The following is a 15083-nucleotide window of genomic DNA, read 5'->3' as shown; positions in this document are numbered from 1 at the left end:
CTAATCACAAAACAAGAAGTGATGATGAAATCATTTGAATATTCCTTCATAGGATCTAGAAACATTTTCACAAAGAATCCTAATACCATTAAGGCCACTCAATAAAATAAGCATAAAATCAAGAAAACATTCCAATGTGATCCCAGACGATTTACTGTCAAGTTCTGTTTCGAGACCAGGTCTCATCATTCAACTTGTGACAATCATTCAATTGTGCGGAGATTCAAAATGCATCCAAAAAATGCCAGGAACATTTTTGGTCACATAAGTTACAGTTTTAGAAGAAAATGGAATGGCACAATGTAACCCATTACTGTGGTTATGTGCCAGCTGGAGCCCAGTGGAACCCCCTCCCACAAAAAAATCCTTGACCATCTTGGTTCTGTCTCCACCCCACCTGACCCCCACCTCCGCTGCATAATTCCTATGGCAAAAAATGTCATGAGCAGAGTTCCCACCAGGGCTCAGTGGCTAACGAATCCAACTAGGAACCATGAGGTTGTGGGTTCGATCCCTGGCCTTGCTCAGTGGGTTAAGGATCCGGTGTTGCTGTGAGCTGTGGTGTAGGTTGCAGACGCGGCTCAGATCCCGCGTTGCTGTGGCTCTGGCGTAGGCCGGTGGCTACAGCTCCGATTCGACCCCTAGCCTGGGAACCTCCATATGCCATGGGAGTGGCCCTAGAAAAGGCAAAAAGACAAAAAAAAAAAAAAAGTTATGAGCAAATGATGTTCTACTGATTTACCAAGGGTGCCTCTCTGCTTGTCTTCTAAAATTTAGACAAACAGTACATCATCCTTTTTGGTTTTTGGTTTTTGTTTTGCTTTTTAGGGCAGCACCGGTGGCATATGGAAGATCCCAGGCTAGGGGCTTAACTGGAGCTGCAGCCATCAGCCTACACCACAGTCACAGCAAAAACCAGATCCGAGCCACGTCTGCAACTACACCACAGTTCATGGCAACGCTGGATCCTTAACCCACTGAGCGAGGCCAGGGATCAAATCCTCAACCTCTTGGATCCTAGTCGGATTCGTTTCCTCTGCGCCAGGGCAAGAACTCCCAACATCCTTTTTGTATGAAGGATTTTTTTCAATTACTCTTGTCTCCTTGGATCAGATAAACAGCCTCTACTTCATCCTCAGAGCACGTCACAAATTTATGAAGCCTTTCACAGGAAGTATTCCAATAAAATAGATATGATATTACCTACTTTATAGACACAGAGAGAATAATTTATCTGCTCAGTTGGTAAATAAACAGGGCTCAAATTCTGGTGAAGTTTCTTTCTTTTTTTCTTTTACGGCCGCCCTTACTGTATATGGGTCAGGAGTTGAATCGGAGCTGCAGCTGCCAACCTACCCTACGCCACAGCCACAGCAACGCAGGATCCGTTGAGCCGCATCTGTGACCTACCCTCGGCTTGCAGCAATGCCAGATCCTTAACCTGCTGAGCGAGGCCAGGAATAGAACCTGCACCCTCCTGGATAAAATGCCAGGTTCTTAATCCGCTGAGCCACAACAGGAACTCCTGGTGAAGTTTCTCCTGTTTACACCTGCTCCCCTGCTTGTTATAGCTCGTTGACACTTGGCATTCCTTCTGCTCTTCATGCGGCCAGATGATTTTTCTCCCCAGAAGGAATATGTGTAAAGTAAACCTTATGTGGTATCTAAAAATGAAACAGAAAGATAACAAACACAAGGATCTGAAATCCATATCATTTTGGAAAGAAAAATCTAAACTTCTAGGTGCAATCAAATGTCACAAGTCTCACGGGTTTGGATTCATACATGGGTGGCTGAGAAGTATCACTTTTCTTTGACTAATTAAAATTTTTCCACTCAATAACCAACCCTGTGAAGAGAGAACAATTAAAAAGTAGAGACATTAATTAAGCATAAACATAAAGCCCCAAAACTTTCAAATAGAAATTCACCCTTATTCACAACTAGGAATAAGGTGAATGGAGACAACTGCAAATGACTCATTCCCAGCATGAATGAAATTTGTGTCAAAATACACTCTCCATTCATAAAGATTAACGTTTTAAATTAAATGTTTTGAGATAATTCTAGATTCTCATGTAGGTTTAAGAAATAGTAGAGGTCCCATGGACCCTACCTCGATTTGCCTGGATGATGCTGACACTGATACAGTCAGGATACAGAAAATTCCATCTCCTAAACGATCCCCCTTGCTGCCCTTTCTAGTCGCGTCCACTTCCTCCTGAGCCTCCTGCCCACCCCACCTGTAACTCCTGGCCATCTAAATCTGTCCTTCATTTTTACAATTGTATCGTTTCAGTACACTACATAAGGGGAATCAGATAATGTGTAATCTTTTGGAATTGGCTTTTTTCACTCAGCATCATTCTCTTTTTCATCCAAGGCATCGTGTGTATAAGCAATTTATTAAATTTTTTTGCTGCATAGTATTCCATGATGTGGATGTAGCACATATGGTTTAACCATTCACTGAACTTTTTACAGCTTGATATCATTATGAGTAAAGCTGCTATGACCTTTCCAGTCCAAATACTTTCAGAGGAAATTATTTAGGTTTCTATAATTAAGTATAATGTTATCTGTAGGTATATTATTTTTGATCAATTGGAAGAAGTTCCTATATTCTATTTTTCTGAAAGTTTTTATCATGAATGAGTATTTTAATTTTGTCAAATATCATGGAAACAGGAGTTCCCGTCTTGGCGCAGTGGTTAACGAATCCGACTAGGAACCATGAGGTTGCAGGTTCAATCCCAGCCCTTGCTCAGTGGGTTAATGATCTGGCATTGCCGTGAGCTGTGGTGTAGGTTGCAGACGCGGCTCAGATCCCGTGTTGCTGTGGCTCTGGCGTAGGCCAGTGGCTATAGCTCTGATTAGACCCCTAGCCTGGGAACCTCCATATGCCGCGAGAGCGGCCCAAGAAATGGCAAAAAAAAAAAAAAAAAAAAAAAAAAAAATCATGGAAACAACCCAAATGCCCATCGACAGATGATTGGATTAGGAAGATGTGGTATATATACACAATGGAATACTACTCAGCCATAAAAAAGAATGACATAATGCCATTTGCAGCAACATGGATGGAACTAGAGAATCTCATACTGAGTGAAATGAGCCAGAAAGACAAAGACAAATACCATATGATATCACTTATAACTGGAATCTAATATCCAGCACAAATGAACATCTCCTCAGAAAAGAAAATCATGGACTTGGAGAAAAGACTTGTGGCTGCCTGATGGGAGGGGAAGGGAGTGGGAGGGATCGGGAGCTTGGGCTTATCAGACACAACCTAGAATAGATTTACAAGGAAATCCTGCTGAATAGCATTGAGAACTATGTCTAGATACTCATGTTGCAACAGAAGAAAGGGTGGGGGAAAAATGTAATTGTAATGTAAATGTAAGGATCAACTGACCCCCTTGCTGTACAGTGGGAAAATAAAAAAAACAACAACAACAACAACAACAACAAAAAAAAAGGAAGATGTGGTATATATACATAATGGATACTACTCAGCCATAAAAAAGAATGAAATCATGCCATTTGGAGCAACATGGATGGAACTAGAGACTCTCATACTGAGTGAAGTAAGTCAGAAAGACAAATACCATATGATATCACTTATATCTGGACTCTAATATAAGGCACAAATTAAAGTTTCCACAGAAAAGAAAATCATGAACTTGGAGAATAGACTTGTGGTTGCCAAAGGGGAGGGGGAGGGAGGGGGGTGGTTGGGGAGCTTGGGGTGAATAGATACAAACTGTTGCCTTTGGAATGGATTAGCAATGAGATCCTGCTGTGTAGCCTTGGGAACTATGTCTAGTCACTTATGATGGAGCATGATAATGTGCGAAAATAGAATGTGTACATGTATGTGTAACTGGGTCACCATGCTGTACAGTAGAAAAAAATTGTATTGGGGAAATAACTATTAAAAAAATAGTAATAATTTTGTCAAACACTTTTATACATCAGTTGGTATGCACATATGATTTTTCTCCTTTAGCCTGTTCATAGTTGTTTTACATTGACCAGTTTTATACACAGAGCCAGACTTGTACCCCTGGAAAAAACTTGCCCATGCCATATAATTCTTTCCATGTACTGCTGAATTCTATTTCTCAATAGATAGTTAATATTGGTCTGTAATTTCCTCTTTTTTTTTTTTCCTTTGTACTGTCTTTGGTTTTAGTACTAGTCTGGTACTAGCTTCCTAAAGTGGACAGGGAAAAGTTTCTTCCTTTTCGGTTTTCTGTAATATTTATAGAAGTGGTGTTGGTTTTTCTTTAAACATTTAGTAGAATTAGCCAGTGAATACCTCTGAGCCTGGAGATTATGTGGGAGGAGATTTTAATCTAAAATTAACTTCCTTAATATCTATTGGGCTATACAAATTATCCCTTTTATATTGTTTGAGTAGTATGGTAGTTCAGAATTGGTTTTAGAATTGGTCCATTTAATTTATCAGATGCGTGTAAAGTTTTTTTAGTATTCATCCTTAGCATCATTTGGTATCTGTGCAGCCTAGAATGACAGTCCCTTTTTCACTGCTGATATTGGCAAATTCTCTCTTTTATTCCTTTGGTAGTCTTACTACAGGTTTGTCAATTTTATTGATCATTTAAAACAACTAGCTCTTTATTGATTTTCTCTATTTTCGATTTCATTTATTTCTGTTCTAACATTTTCTTCCTTCTGCTTGCTTTGGGTTTCTCTTGCTTCTTTTTTCCAGGTTCTCAAGACAGGAGCTTAGATTAATAATTTGAGATTTTTGCTCTTTTCAAATGTAAGCATTTAGTGCTATAAATTTCCCCCTCAGCACTGCTTTAGCTGTTCCCTACAAGTTTTGATGTGTTGTATTTTCATTGTTATGCAATCAACATATTTTTTATTTCCCTTGATATTTCTCATTGATGTATGGATTATTTGCCAGTGCATTACTTGGTTTCTAAGTGTTTGGAGGTTATTCTATTATCTTTCTCAATGATATCTAGGATGATGCCTGTCTTTTAATTGGTATATGGAGATGATTTTTATCCAATGTACTGATTGTTACTCGGAACTTAAGTGTTCCTCTTTTTGTCTTTCATTTGTCTTCTCTGTTTTTCACGTCTGTTCTCTTTTTCCTTTCTTCTTGTGGGTTTCTGATTTAGAATTCCATTTTTTGTTATATGTAATGATTTTAAGTATATCTGTACAGCTTTCTTAATGTTTCTTGGGTTTTATATTATATACATATAATTTACCAAGGTCTACTGGTGACAATATTTTACCAATTTGAGAATGAAAAATTTATCTCCCTTCATATCTTTTTTGCACCACACATTTACAATTGCCCTTAAATATTTCCTCTGCATTTATTTAGATACACATCAGAGAGTGCTAAATTTTTTTTGCTTTAACTACAAAATATACTTTAGAAATTCCAAAAGGAGAATGAATATATATTGTATTTACCCACATTTTTACTCTTTCCTTTGTTCTTTCTTCCTTCTCAATGTTCAAAGATTCCTTCTTTTATCCTGTCCTTACTTTTTAGAGAACTTTAGCTATTCTTCCAGGGTATGACTGCTGGTGACAAATTCCCTTCATTTGAGAGCTTCCCCTTTATCCTGATTTTGCCTTCATTCCTGAAGGATATTTTCATGATATGGAATTCTGGGTTGACTTTTGTCTTTTTAGAGCCGAACCTGCAGGATATGGAGGTTCCCAGGCTAGGGGTTTAATTGGAGCTACAGCCGCCGGCCTATGCTACAGCCACAGCAACGCCAGATCCCAGCCTTATCTGTGACCTACACCACAACTCACAGCAATGCTGGATCCTTCACCCACTGAGCAAAGCCAGGTATTGAACCTGAAACTTCATGGTTCCTAGTTGGATTCATTTCTGCTACACCATGACGGGAACTCCGTCTCCATTGTCTCTGATGAGAAATCTAATACCATTTGCATTGTTCTTCCTCCATAGCTATCTTTTCTCTCTCATTGCTTTCAACATTTTTGTCTTTACAACTACCATGTGTTAACACATATATGTGGAATCTAAAAAATAAAATAAAAGAATAACATAACAAAAAGAAACAGACTTAGAGACACAGAAAACAAATCAGTTGTTACCAGTGGGGAGAGGAAAGGAGGGAGGGGGAATATAGGTGTAATGATTAAGTACCAACTATTAAGTATAAAATAGATAAGCAACAAGGACCTATTTCACAGCACAGAGAATATAACCAATAGTTTACAAATATCTATTAAGTGAAGTAAAATCTATAAAAATACTGATTCACTATGATATACACCCAAAACTAATAGAATACTGTAAATCAATTATATTTAAATTTAAAAAACATATACATATTTTTGTCTTTAACTTTTAGAATTTTGACCATATATCTTGGAAGGGATTTCTTTGGGTTTGTCATTTCTGAGGGTCTCTCGGAACCTGTGTGTGTATTTTGTCAAATTTGGGAGGATTCCAGCCTTGCCTTCTTTTTCATGTTATTGTAGAACTTCAAAGACAAAAATATGAGGGGTTTTTCTAGGGTTTTTTTTTTTTTTTAATTATAGTCCTACAGCTCCCTGAAGCTATGCTCACTTCTTTTTCAATCTATTTTCTCTTTGTTGTTCAGACTGGATAATTTCTATTGTTCTGTCCTCAAATTTACTGATTCTTTCCTCCATCATATTCATTCTGTTATTGAGTCCATCAACTGAGTTTTTAATTTTTGGTTATTACAGCTTAAGTTCCAAAATGTCCATTTAGTTCTTTTTATCATCTATTTCTCTGCTGAGCCTTCTTTTGGTTTTATTTGATTCAAGCATGTTTGTAATTACTCACTGAAACATTTTTGTGATGGCTGCTTTAAAGTATTTGTCAGATAACCCTTCTGTCACCTCAGTGTTATCATCAGTTATATTTCTTCACTCAAAAAAAAATGGTTCTTGGTATGATGAGTAATTTTTTTTATACCTGGACATTTTGGGTGCTATTGTATAAAACCCCGGATCTTATTTAAACCCAGGGAACCTGCCTCCATCTTATTTGTCATCACCAGGATAGAAGTCTACGATTACCTCTGCTGAAACTGCCCTGACTGGGCACCTCTTGGAAGAGTTGCATTTCTGACCAGCCTTACTGACACCACATGCCTCATCACTCATGGACAGAAGTCCTGAGTGTCCAGTGACACCTCCCTGATACCACCTCACCTCACCTCCACCGGCCGGGAAGGAAGTGCAGCTTCCCACGCAGCCTCCATGGGCACAGCTGGCTGAGCTCCTGGGCATCACCCTTGTGTGGGCTTCTCCCTGCAGCCTGACAAGGACCGAGGTTCAGGCTCCCCATGAATTAGACCTGTGTTGGGGAGAAGGGGGAGCAGTCATATCTGTGGCTCTGGCTGCAGTAGAGCAGTTATTATCCAAAGGTTGCTGTCTTATGAAGCTGTTTCCTGTCTCAGCCTTTGACCAGGGCCAGCAGGCTTCTGTTGGGCTTTTGTTGTCTGGCCAGTGGTGTTTCCAGTTTGCTGGTTCTTTCAGCTTCAAGTCTGGAATATACGGTGCAAAAGGAAAACCCAGGAAACCTGCCTCCATCCTGTCAACTGGGTCCCCACACCCCTAGCAGCCTTTCCTTCTCTCCTCCTTTCAGAGTCTCCTTACGTTTGTCTCATATGTAATGTTTAGGGGGTTCATTGTATTTAGTGGGAGTAACAGGGAAAACTACCTCTATCCCTCTTCCCAGAAGTAGAAGTCCCAACAATTAACTATTTAGAAAATTTATATGCCATTTATTTTTCTGAAATATTTAAGAACCTTTTAGATTTGCCAATTCCTCTAATTGAAGTAAATGTTTCAGTGAGGTAATCAGTTTAAAAAAAAAAAAGAAGAAGAAGAAGAAGAAGAAGCATCCATCCAGCGAAGCCCATTGGGAGGGAAGAGAAGCTGGAAAGGAGGTAAACAATGACAAAAACATCTCTGAAGGAGCAGATGGAGATGATGGGTGCGGGGTGTGCCTTCTCCTTCCAGCTCTAAGTCAGTCTGGATGAAAAACGAGTCTCCAGGACGCCGAATGGACTTGATGAAGAAACAACAGCAGGTAATCAGGGAGGACTTTAGATACAGACTGTAAATTGTTATAAGTGGGAATTAATGCCTGCCATTGCATTTTTAGCAATGGTATACGGATGCCATTGAGGCTTGAATTGTTGGAAGGAAGGAAGGAGGGAGGGAGGGATCCGTTTGCTTTCTACCGTCCGCTGTACTGAACTCAGTTAAACACCAAAAGGGACATAGGGATGAACACGATGGTGTTTTCATGTCTGTTACACACCTTCCTGCTGCGAAGTCTTGATGTGCAGCTGTTTCTAGCATCCTTAGCATTCTGCTTCTCCACTCACTATAAGGAATGCTTGGGTTCAACAATAAGAGGCTTTTCTCCCCAAACTTCCCCACCCAGGAACTTGGGAAGTGGGTAACCTCTGAGGGCAAAACCTTACAACAAACATTGAATGGATCAGAACAGGGTTATGCCAACTCCCCATCATGAGACCAAATGGCTCCCTGACTGGAGCCAGAAAGATGCTAGCCTATCTCAAGGGATCCTGTGCCAAGAAGAGGATGAGCTCCGATGCAGGCAGAGGAAAAGGCAGGTGAGGGGAGTCCTGACACTGCGTCTCCTGCCCTGTGCAAGGGACAGACACCCAAGCCCAGGTAGCAGGAGCCTATTTTGGGGGCAGATTATCCCGTTAACAGGAGTGGGAGTGGGGGCTAATACCCCAGACACCTCCTCCTGTAAGATCCCAGGCTCCGCAAGAGGCCTCTGGTCATCATTCGGCTCCCGTGTAGCTGTGTCTCCAAAGAGAAAATAAGCTGGATGATACGTCTAATACCTACCAGGCTTTGAGTTCCTAGTGCAAAGGAATGAATGAGTATTCGGGTTTTTAACCATCAGTCCCTGTTAGTCCTCCAGTTCAAATACTTCTGAGAACAGGACACTCTCATTCTGGGCCCAGGAAGCCCAGGAACAGGGCAGGCTCTCCTGCCTTCTACCCTCCTGGGGGCACCTAGTTGTGGACAGCCTCCCTCCTTCCCTGCCTCCCTCCCTCCCTTCAGGACACCTGCTGGAGGAAGGTGTTGCCTTCAAGCTTCAACTTACAAGCTCTACTTTCCTTTGGGTCAGACCCCCAGATATCCTTACATTGGGGCCCACCCCTGATGCACTGTCTCTTTAAAATCCCACGTCCACATCACCAGTCTAGACTTTCACTCTGTGTCTGTAGCTGGGTCTCAGTTCCCAACCTGCCCCATTCAAGTCAGTAACTCTGGTTCCAGGTCCTGGCCCTGCATCTGCCTCAACCCAGCATGGTTACCTGGACCACCACCGTGATAATTTGGACCATCACCAGAGTTACCTGGACCATGCTTGGCTGCATCTCAAAGCACAGCACTGGCCAGGAAGCAGCAAGCACCATTAAAATAGGTTGAATACTTTTAACTGCATTTACAGCCTCTCCAAACACTACAAATCATTACTAATGCAGACTTTGGGTCTAAGAACTACAAGAAAAACTTGAAAATATTCAATACTGTCTTAATAATATTTAAGTGGGTAATGGAACTGCATATGCGGGGAATGTTTCTTTTATCAATATAATTGTGAACACAACCCATGCATCATGTGAAACAAGTCGGACCTGTGAGTCTTGTCAAAACATCAAAACACAACTCAAGATAAGAGGGTCCTTCTGCTAAGCCTAAATCAACCAATGTTGTTTCTCCCATGAACTCAGCCTCTCAACAGGAAATTGAGCAGGGAGAGACAGGTGGCCTTGAGCATTGGGAGGTAACTTTGTGTGGTCAGTGATGGAAATACAGAAAAAGATGGCCATGTGACTTGTGGGGCTGGGGGGCATCCTGGGGTCAGCACTGCCCATGCCCTTCTTCCCTGTGAGGGAAGGGCCACCCCCTCAGCCCCTCAGCCCCATCCACATCCATCCAGAGCTGGGGCATGAAGGCTCAGCAAGGGCAGGTGCAAAAGAGCCCCAGCTTCAGAGCTGTCACCACACAAGGCCAGGCTGCATCAGGGCCTGGGCGCCGCCTTCATCCTGCTTGTTTCCAGATAAGTTCTAAGATGACTTGTGGCCACAGCATGTGCCCACAGGTTATTTGACTAGTGAAGAATGTTTTCCAGCACTAAAATGTTATTACTTTCTCACACCCATAGATACGGTAATGTGCTAAAGTGGAAGATATTTCCCCTTTGATGGACAAAATACATTTTCCCAATCTCTGTCCAGCCATAGTATGGAAACTGAACAACTCTCCATGCTTTTGTTACTTTTTTTTAAATAAAACCAAACATAATTTACTAAAGCCAGCAGCTTTCCATCTGTGCTTCAGATACTATGAGGTGCTAGAAAAAGTCTCATGGTCCAAAAAGTTTGGAAATGCTGTGATGATGTCTAATGCCCAGAGACTCACAAGAAGTGTTCATGTCAAGAATCTTAAAGGCCTGGACAGTCTTGCAATTAAGGACCAACTGAATGTTACTTAACCCAGATTGTTTGACTGATTGGGGTGTGTGTGTGTGTGTGTGTGTGTGTGTGTGTGTGTACACACGTATAAAATATCTCTTTCCAACAGCTTCACTGAGGTTTGATTTGCACTGAGGTTTGATTTGAGAAAAACAATGTTCTCATTTTTTTTTTTTGTCTTTTTTGTCTTCTAGAGCCACACCCATGGCATATGGAGGATCCCAAGCTAGGGGCCTAATCAGAGCTGTAGCCACCAGCCTACGCCAGAGCCACAGCAACACGGGATCTGAGCCATGTCTGTGACCTACACCACTGCTCACAGCAATGCCGGATCCTTAACCCACTGAGTGAGGCCAGAGATTGAACACACAACCTCATGGTTCCTAGTCAGATTCGTTAACCACTGAGCCATGATGGCAACTCCAGTGTTCTCATTTTTATCCCAGAGTTAAATGAGTTTTGACCATGTATACACCCATGTAATCATCACTACAATAAAAACATAAAATATTTCCATCACTCCAAAAAGTTCCCTAATTAATCTTTCCATAATCCCATAACCCAAGTCTAATGATGAGAAAAATATCACACAAACCCAGATTGAGGGACAGTGCACAAAATAGCAGAAGTCCTCAAAGCTGTCAGGTCCTGAAACACAAGGAAGGCAGTGTTCGATATCACAGGAGAGCACAGAGGCCTCACAACCAAATGTGAGCTGGTGAGGTCCTGACTGGGTCCTGAGGCAGTGAGCAGACTGATGAAATCTAAGTAGGGCTGGCATTTAGTTAATGGGGTCCTCATGCTGATTTCTTAGTTTTGATAAGTGGGCTACAGCAACACAAAACAGTAATGATCCGGGGAAATGAGACAAGGTGAGGGGTGTACAGCCACGCTCTGTAGCCGTTTCTTATCTCATGGTTTCAATAGGCCAGGTGTCCCAGAGAGAAGAGGTGGACCCCTGCCTCAGGTCTCAGAGGCTGGTCACAAGGCCAGTCAGCTGCTTCCCTAGCATGTGGAGTCCTCCTCCAAGTTCACATTGGAAGAACTTGGTTCCTTGCGGTTGTACTACTGAAGTTTTCTTCTGGCTCTCAGCTGCTACAGGCTGCCCACAGCCCTTTGCCCCAGGACCTGTCACTAGGAGACAGACCACTTCTTCAAGGTCACCAGAGGCCTGCCCTCCCTTCTTCAAGGTCACCAGAGGCCTGTCCTCCAGTCTTCAAAGTGGGGTCTTAACATAGTGAGACATAACCATGGGAGCCACAGCCTATCAACTCGCTGAATATTCTAACCAGTCAGGGCAGAGACACTATCAGCATATTCTATTTATTACCGTTCTGTTCACATTCATCAGAGAGATTGCACATGAGCCACACTGGCGGCCAAGATCAGGAGGCACTATCCGTGCTTCGTGTGCCTTCCACTTCCCTTTTAAGGTAGAATTTTAGGGATGAAATAAAAATGAGTCTAGTCCCAATGCTTTATTTTACAGAGGAGGAAAATGAGACCAGCAAGGTGAAGCAGCCACTTCAGGTACACAGAGGACCCATATCAAAGTAAGCCTAGACCCTCAGGTCTTGTAAAAGGAAACATGTCTGAAACCATCAACTGTCTTACTTCACTTTGAAAACCTGTGGTCCATGGTAAAAGAAGTTTGTAGCGGGCTCTGACTTGGTGCATGTGTTTTTGCTTGGATCGACATTACCAAATGGCAGATGTTAAGCCTCCCTGGAAGGTGGGCACAAATTGGAAAGTTTATAATTGGACAAACACAATTAAACAAAGACATAATTTCAATTGTGTTTTTCATTCTTATGCGTGTTATCTTAAAATACCTTTTTATTCAACTATATTCTAATGCTAATTTATAAGACACATCTTGGGTCACATGTTTAAGATCATGCAATATTTCAGTGTTTTCTCAAATCAGCAACAGCCAAAGCCTTCACTTTAAGAGATGATCTAATATTGTTGTGTACCTTAAATCAGACAGATGACTAGTGAGATAAAGGGATGTTGCCTTTAGCATAATCAAAAGCTTAAATCTCCTCGGGATCAAATTATTTGCAAGTGCTCCTTCAGGAAACGAGAGAAAATTCTGACGTGCTAGAGAACAGGCTGACTGCACAGACCGGGGACTGGCTGGCCTCTTCCCTTGCGTGGACAGTCTTTGCAAATGTAAGGTAAGTCAATTCGTTTCATATCTTCCCAAAACTTATCAAGAAACACTGAGATCCCTACCAAACCACATGCACACACAAGCACATGCATGATCTCATGCCTCATCTAAGCTGGCCAAACCCAAAGGAACATTTAAAATAAGACTAGTATCCATGTGGACTCAGGTTCCATCCCTGGCCTCGATCAGTGGGTTAAGGATCCAGTGTTACTATGAGCTGTGGTGTGGGTGGCCGCCATCGCTGTGGCTGTGGTGTAGGCCAGCAAATCCAGCTGTGATTCGACTCCTAGCCTGGGAACTTCCATATGCCGTGGGTGTGGCCCTAAAAAGAAAAAAAAAGTAAAATAAAATAAAAGAGGACCTCTTTTAAAGAGCCACCATTCTGGACACAACGTTGTTTAACATGAGTCACTCACCTCTGAAAATGCGTCTCAAAGAAAGCAAACAGTCAGTGCCCTTGGCAGGCATGTGATCATTCTTGGTCTTCCCAGTGGGAAATTTAATCATTACCTATCACCCAGAACAAATTGCCTTTTTGCCAGAAATCAGTTTGGTGAGAATGTGGGGCTGGTTCCTCAGGCTCTGGCTGCCCTGCGGATGAGTGGACAAACCAATAGTCAGAGCCAGAACCACTGAGTGTTAAGACCTCAGCACTGCAATGGACAGCAAGACACTCCTAACACAGATTCATTGTGACAATAAATACCAGAATGAAATGATCTAACTGATTACATATTTTCCTTTCAATGTTAATATTTTTTTCTTTTTATGGATGCACCTGCAGCATGTGGAAGTTCCCAGGCTAGGGGTCGAACTGGAGCTGCAGCTGCTGGGCTACACCACAGCCGCTACAACGCCAAATCCGAGCCGCATCCTTGACCTCAGCTGCAGCTTGCAGCAATGCTGGATCTGTAACTCACTGAGCAAGGCCAGGGATTGAACCCCCATCCTCACAGATACTAGTCACGTTCTTAACCTGCTGAGCCACAACTGGAACTCTTCAATGTTAATTCCTAATCTGAGGTCTCCCCTTGAAAATTAAAGTTAACTGCCAATGTCCCTTAGACAGATTCCAGACACATCTGTGAGCCTGAGGCATTTGGGCAATGCATCAGCCTGAGAGGAGTTGATGACAGTGACCAGGGGTCCCCTGAGTCCCCCATACACATGGTGGATAAAACTCATTCACCCCCTTCAGTGGCTCTCAGAGATTCTGAAAGTGGTCATATTTTATTATTTTATCTGCATATTTTATAGCACTTTCTGTTTTAGTCATTTTACTTGTATGATCTTTGCAATAAGTTTTGTAATACTATTCAGACTCCTGCTGCTTTGTGCAGTGACAGCACAAAGCAACAGGAGTGAAACTCCTGGCACCAAACTGTGTGAGCAGCCGTTGTGTTCCTCACCACCAAACACCCAACGTTTTCTAAAAAGCCAGCATCCTAAGAATATTTTTGATAAAGAAGTAAAAAATTTTTAATTTTATTAAATCTTGACCCTTGAGTGTATACCTGTTTAATATTCTATGAGACAGACAGGAAATTCTCATAAAGCACTTCCACTGTATATGGAAAGGACCGTTGTCTTGAGGAAAAGGACTTGCATAGTTGCCTGAGTCATGAGCTGACCCACCTGCTGTTTTCTTGGGACACCTTTCTACCTTTTTTTCTTTTTGTGTCTTTTTAGGGCCACACCCACGACATAGGGAGGTTCCGTGACTAGGGGTCCAATCAGAGCTATAGCTACTGGCCTACGCCAGAGCCACAGCAATGCAGGATCCAAGCTGTGTCTGCAACCTACACCACAGCTCACCGCAACGCCAGATCCTTAACCCACCGATCAAGGCCAGGGATCGAACCTGCGTCCTCATGGATGCGAGTGGGATTCGTTTCCACCGAGCCACGACAGGAACTCCCAGACAGCATCTTGAAAATGAACCAAGTAAACTTGTAACTTCTAGAAAATAACTGAGAATTTCTTACCAATCAAAAATTAGAGCCTTCAAGAAAAACATTAGAAAATTAGAAAACTTTGTCTATCATAGTGAACTTGACATCTTCCCAACACCTAGAGACTCTTTAGATGAAATCAGCAGTCATATTAACAAATGTGGGTGTTTTGTGTTACTGTGTAATAAAACATGTCAGCATTTCAGAGACCTACGTAGCTCAGTGAACGCATTCATGACCTTACAACATCATCCAAGGTACACAATACAGTCAGAGGGCAGGATAGACAACAGATTTTTCTGTGATCAAAACAAAAAGTTCACAGGTTATACTTTGCAGCTGTCTTTCAGATTGTACCCTGTAACCAGCCTTTAAGAAACTACCAAGTGTTGAGTTCTAGTGTGGTAACAAAGAAGAACA

At 42.0% G+C, this 15083-nt stretch overlaps 1 long non-coding RNA gene across 4 annotated transcripts in view; it reads right to left on the bottom strand.

The window, feature by feature from the left end:
• Positions 1-1132: 1132 nt before the first annotated feature.
• LOC110261161 (uncharacterized) overlaps positions 1133-15083 on the bottom strand; it is a 68679-nt gene continuing 54728 nt past the window's right edge. For 2 of the 4 annotated variants that reach the window (XR_002344994.2, XR_014807595.1), the window contains 2 exons: positions 7221-7360; positions 1133-1664 (listed from right to left, as the gene is read on the bottom strand). This is a non-coding gene — a long non-coding RNA (uncharacterized LOC110261161). Of the gene's footprint in view, positions 1665-1785; positions 1850-6721; positions 13303-14572; positions 14640-15083 lie in introns of those variants that run through there. The other 2 variants (XR_014807596.1, XR_014807594.1) reach the window with 2 other exon arrangements.

Source organism: Sus scrofa, chromosome 6 (genome assembly GCF_054392235.1).
Source record: "Sus scrofa isolate SSC_HxYL_T2T_F1_AM1 chromosome 6, Sscrofa_HxYL_maternal_Yorkshire_Landrace_v2.0, whole genome shotgun sequence".
NCBI lineage: Eukaryota > Metazoa > Chordata > Mammalia > Artiodactyla > Suidae > Sus > Sus scrofa.
This window is presented reverse-complemented; position numbering and strand designations above follow the sequence as displayed.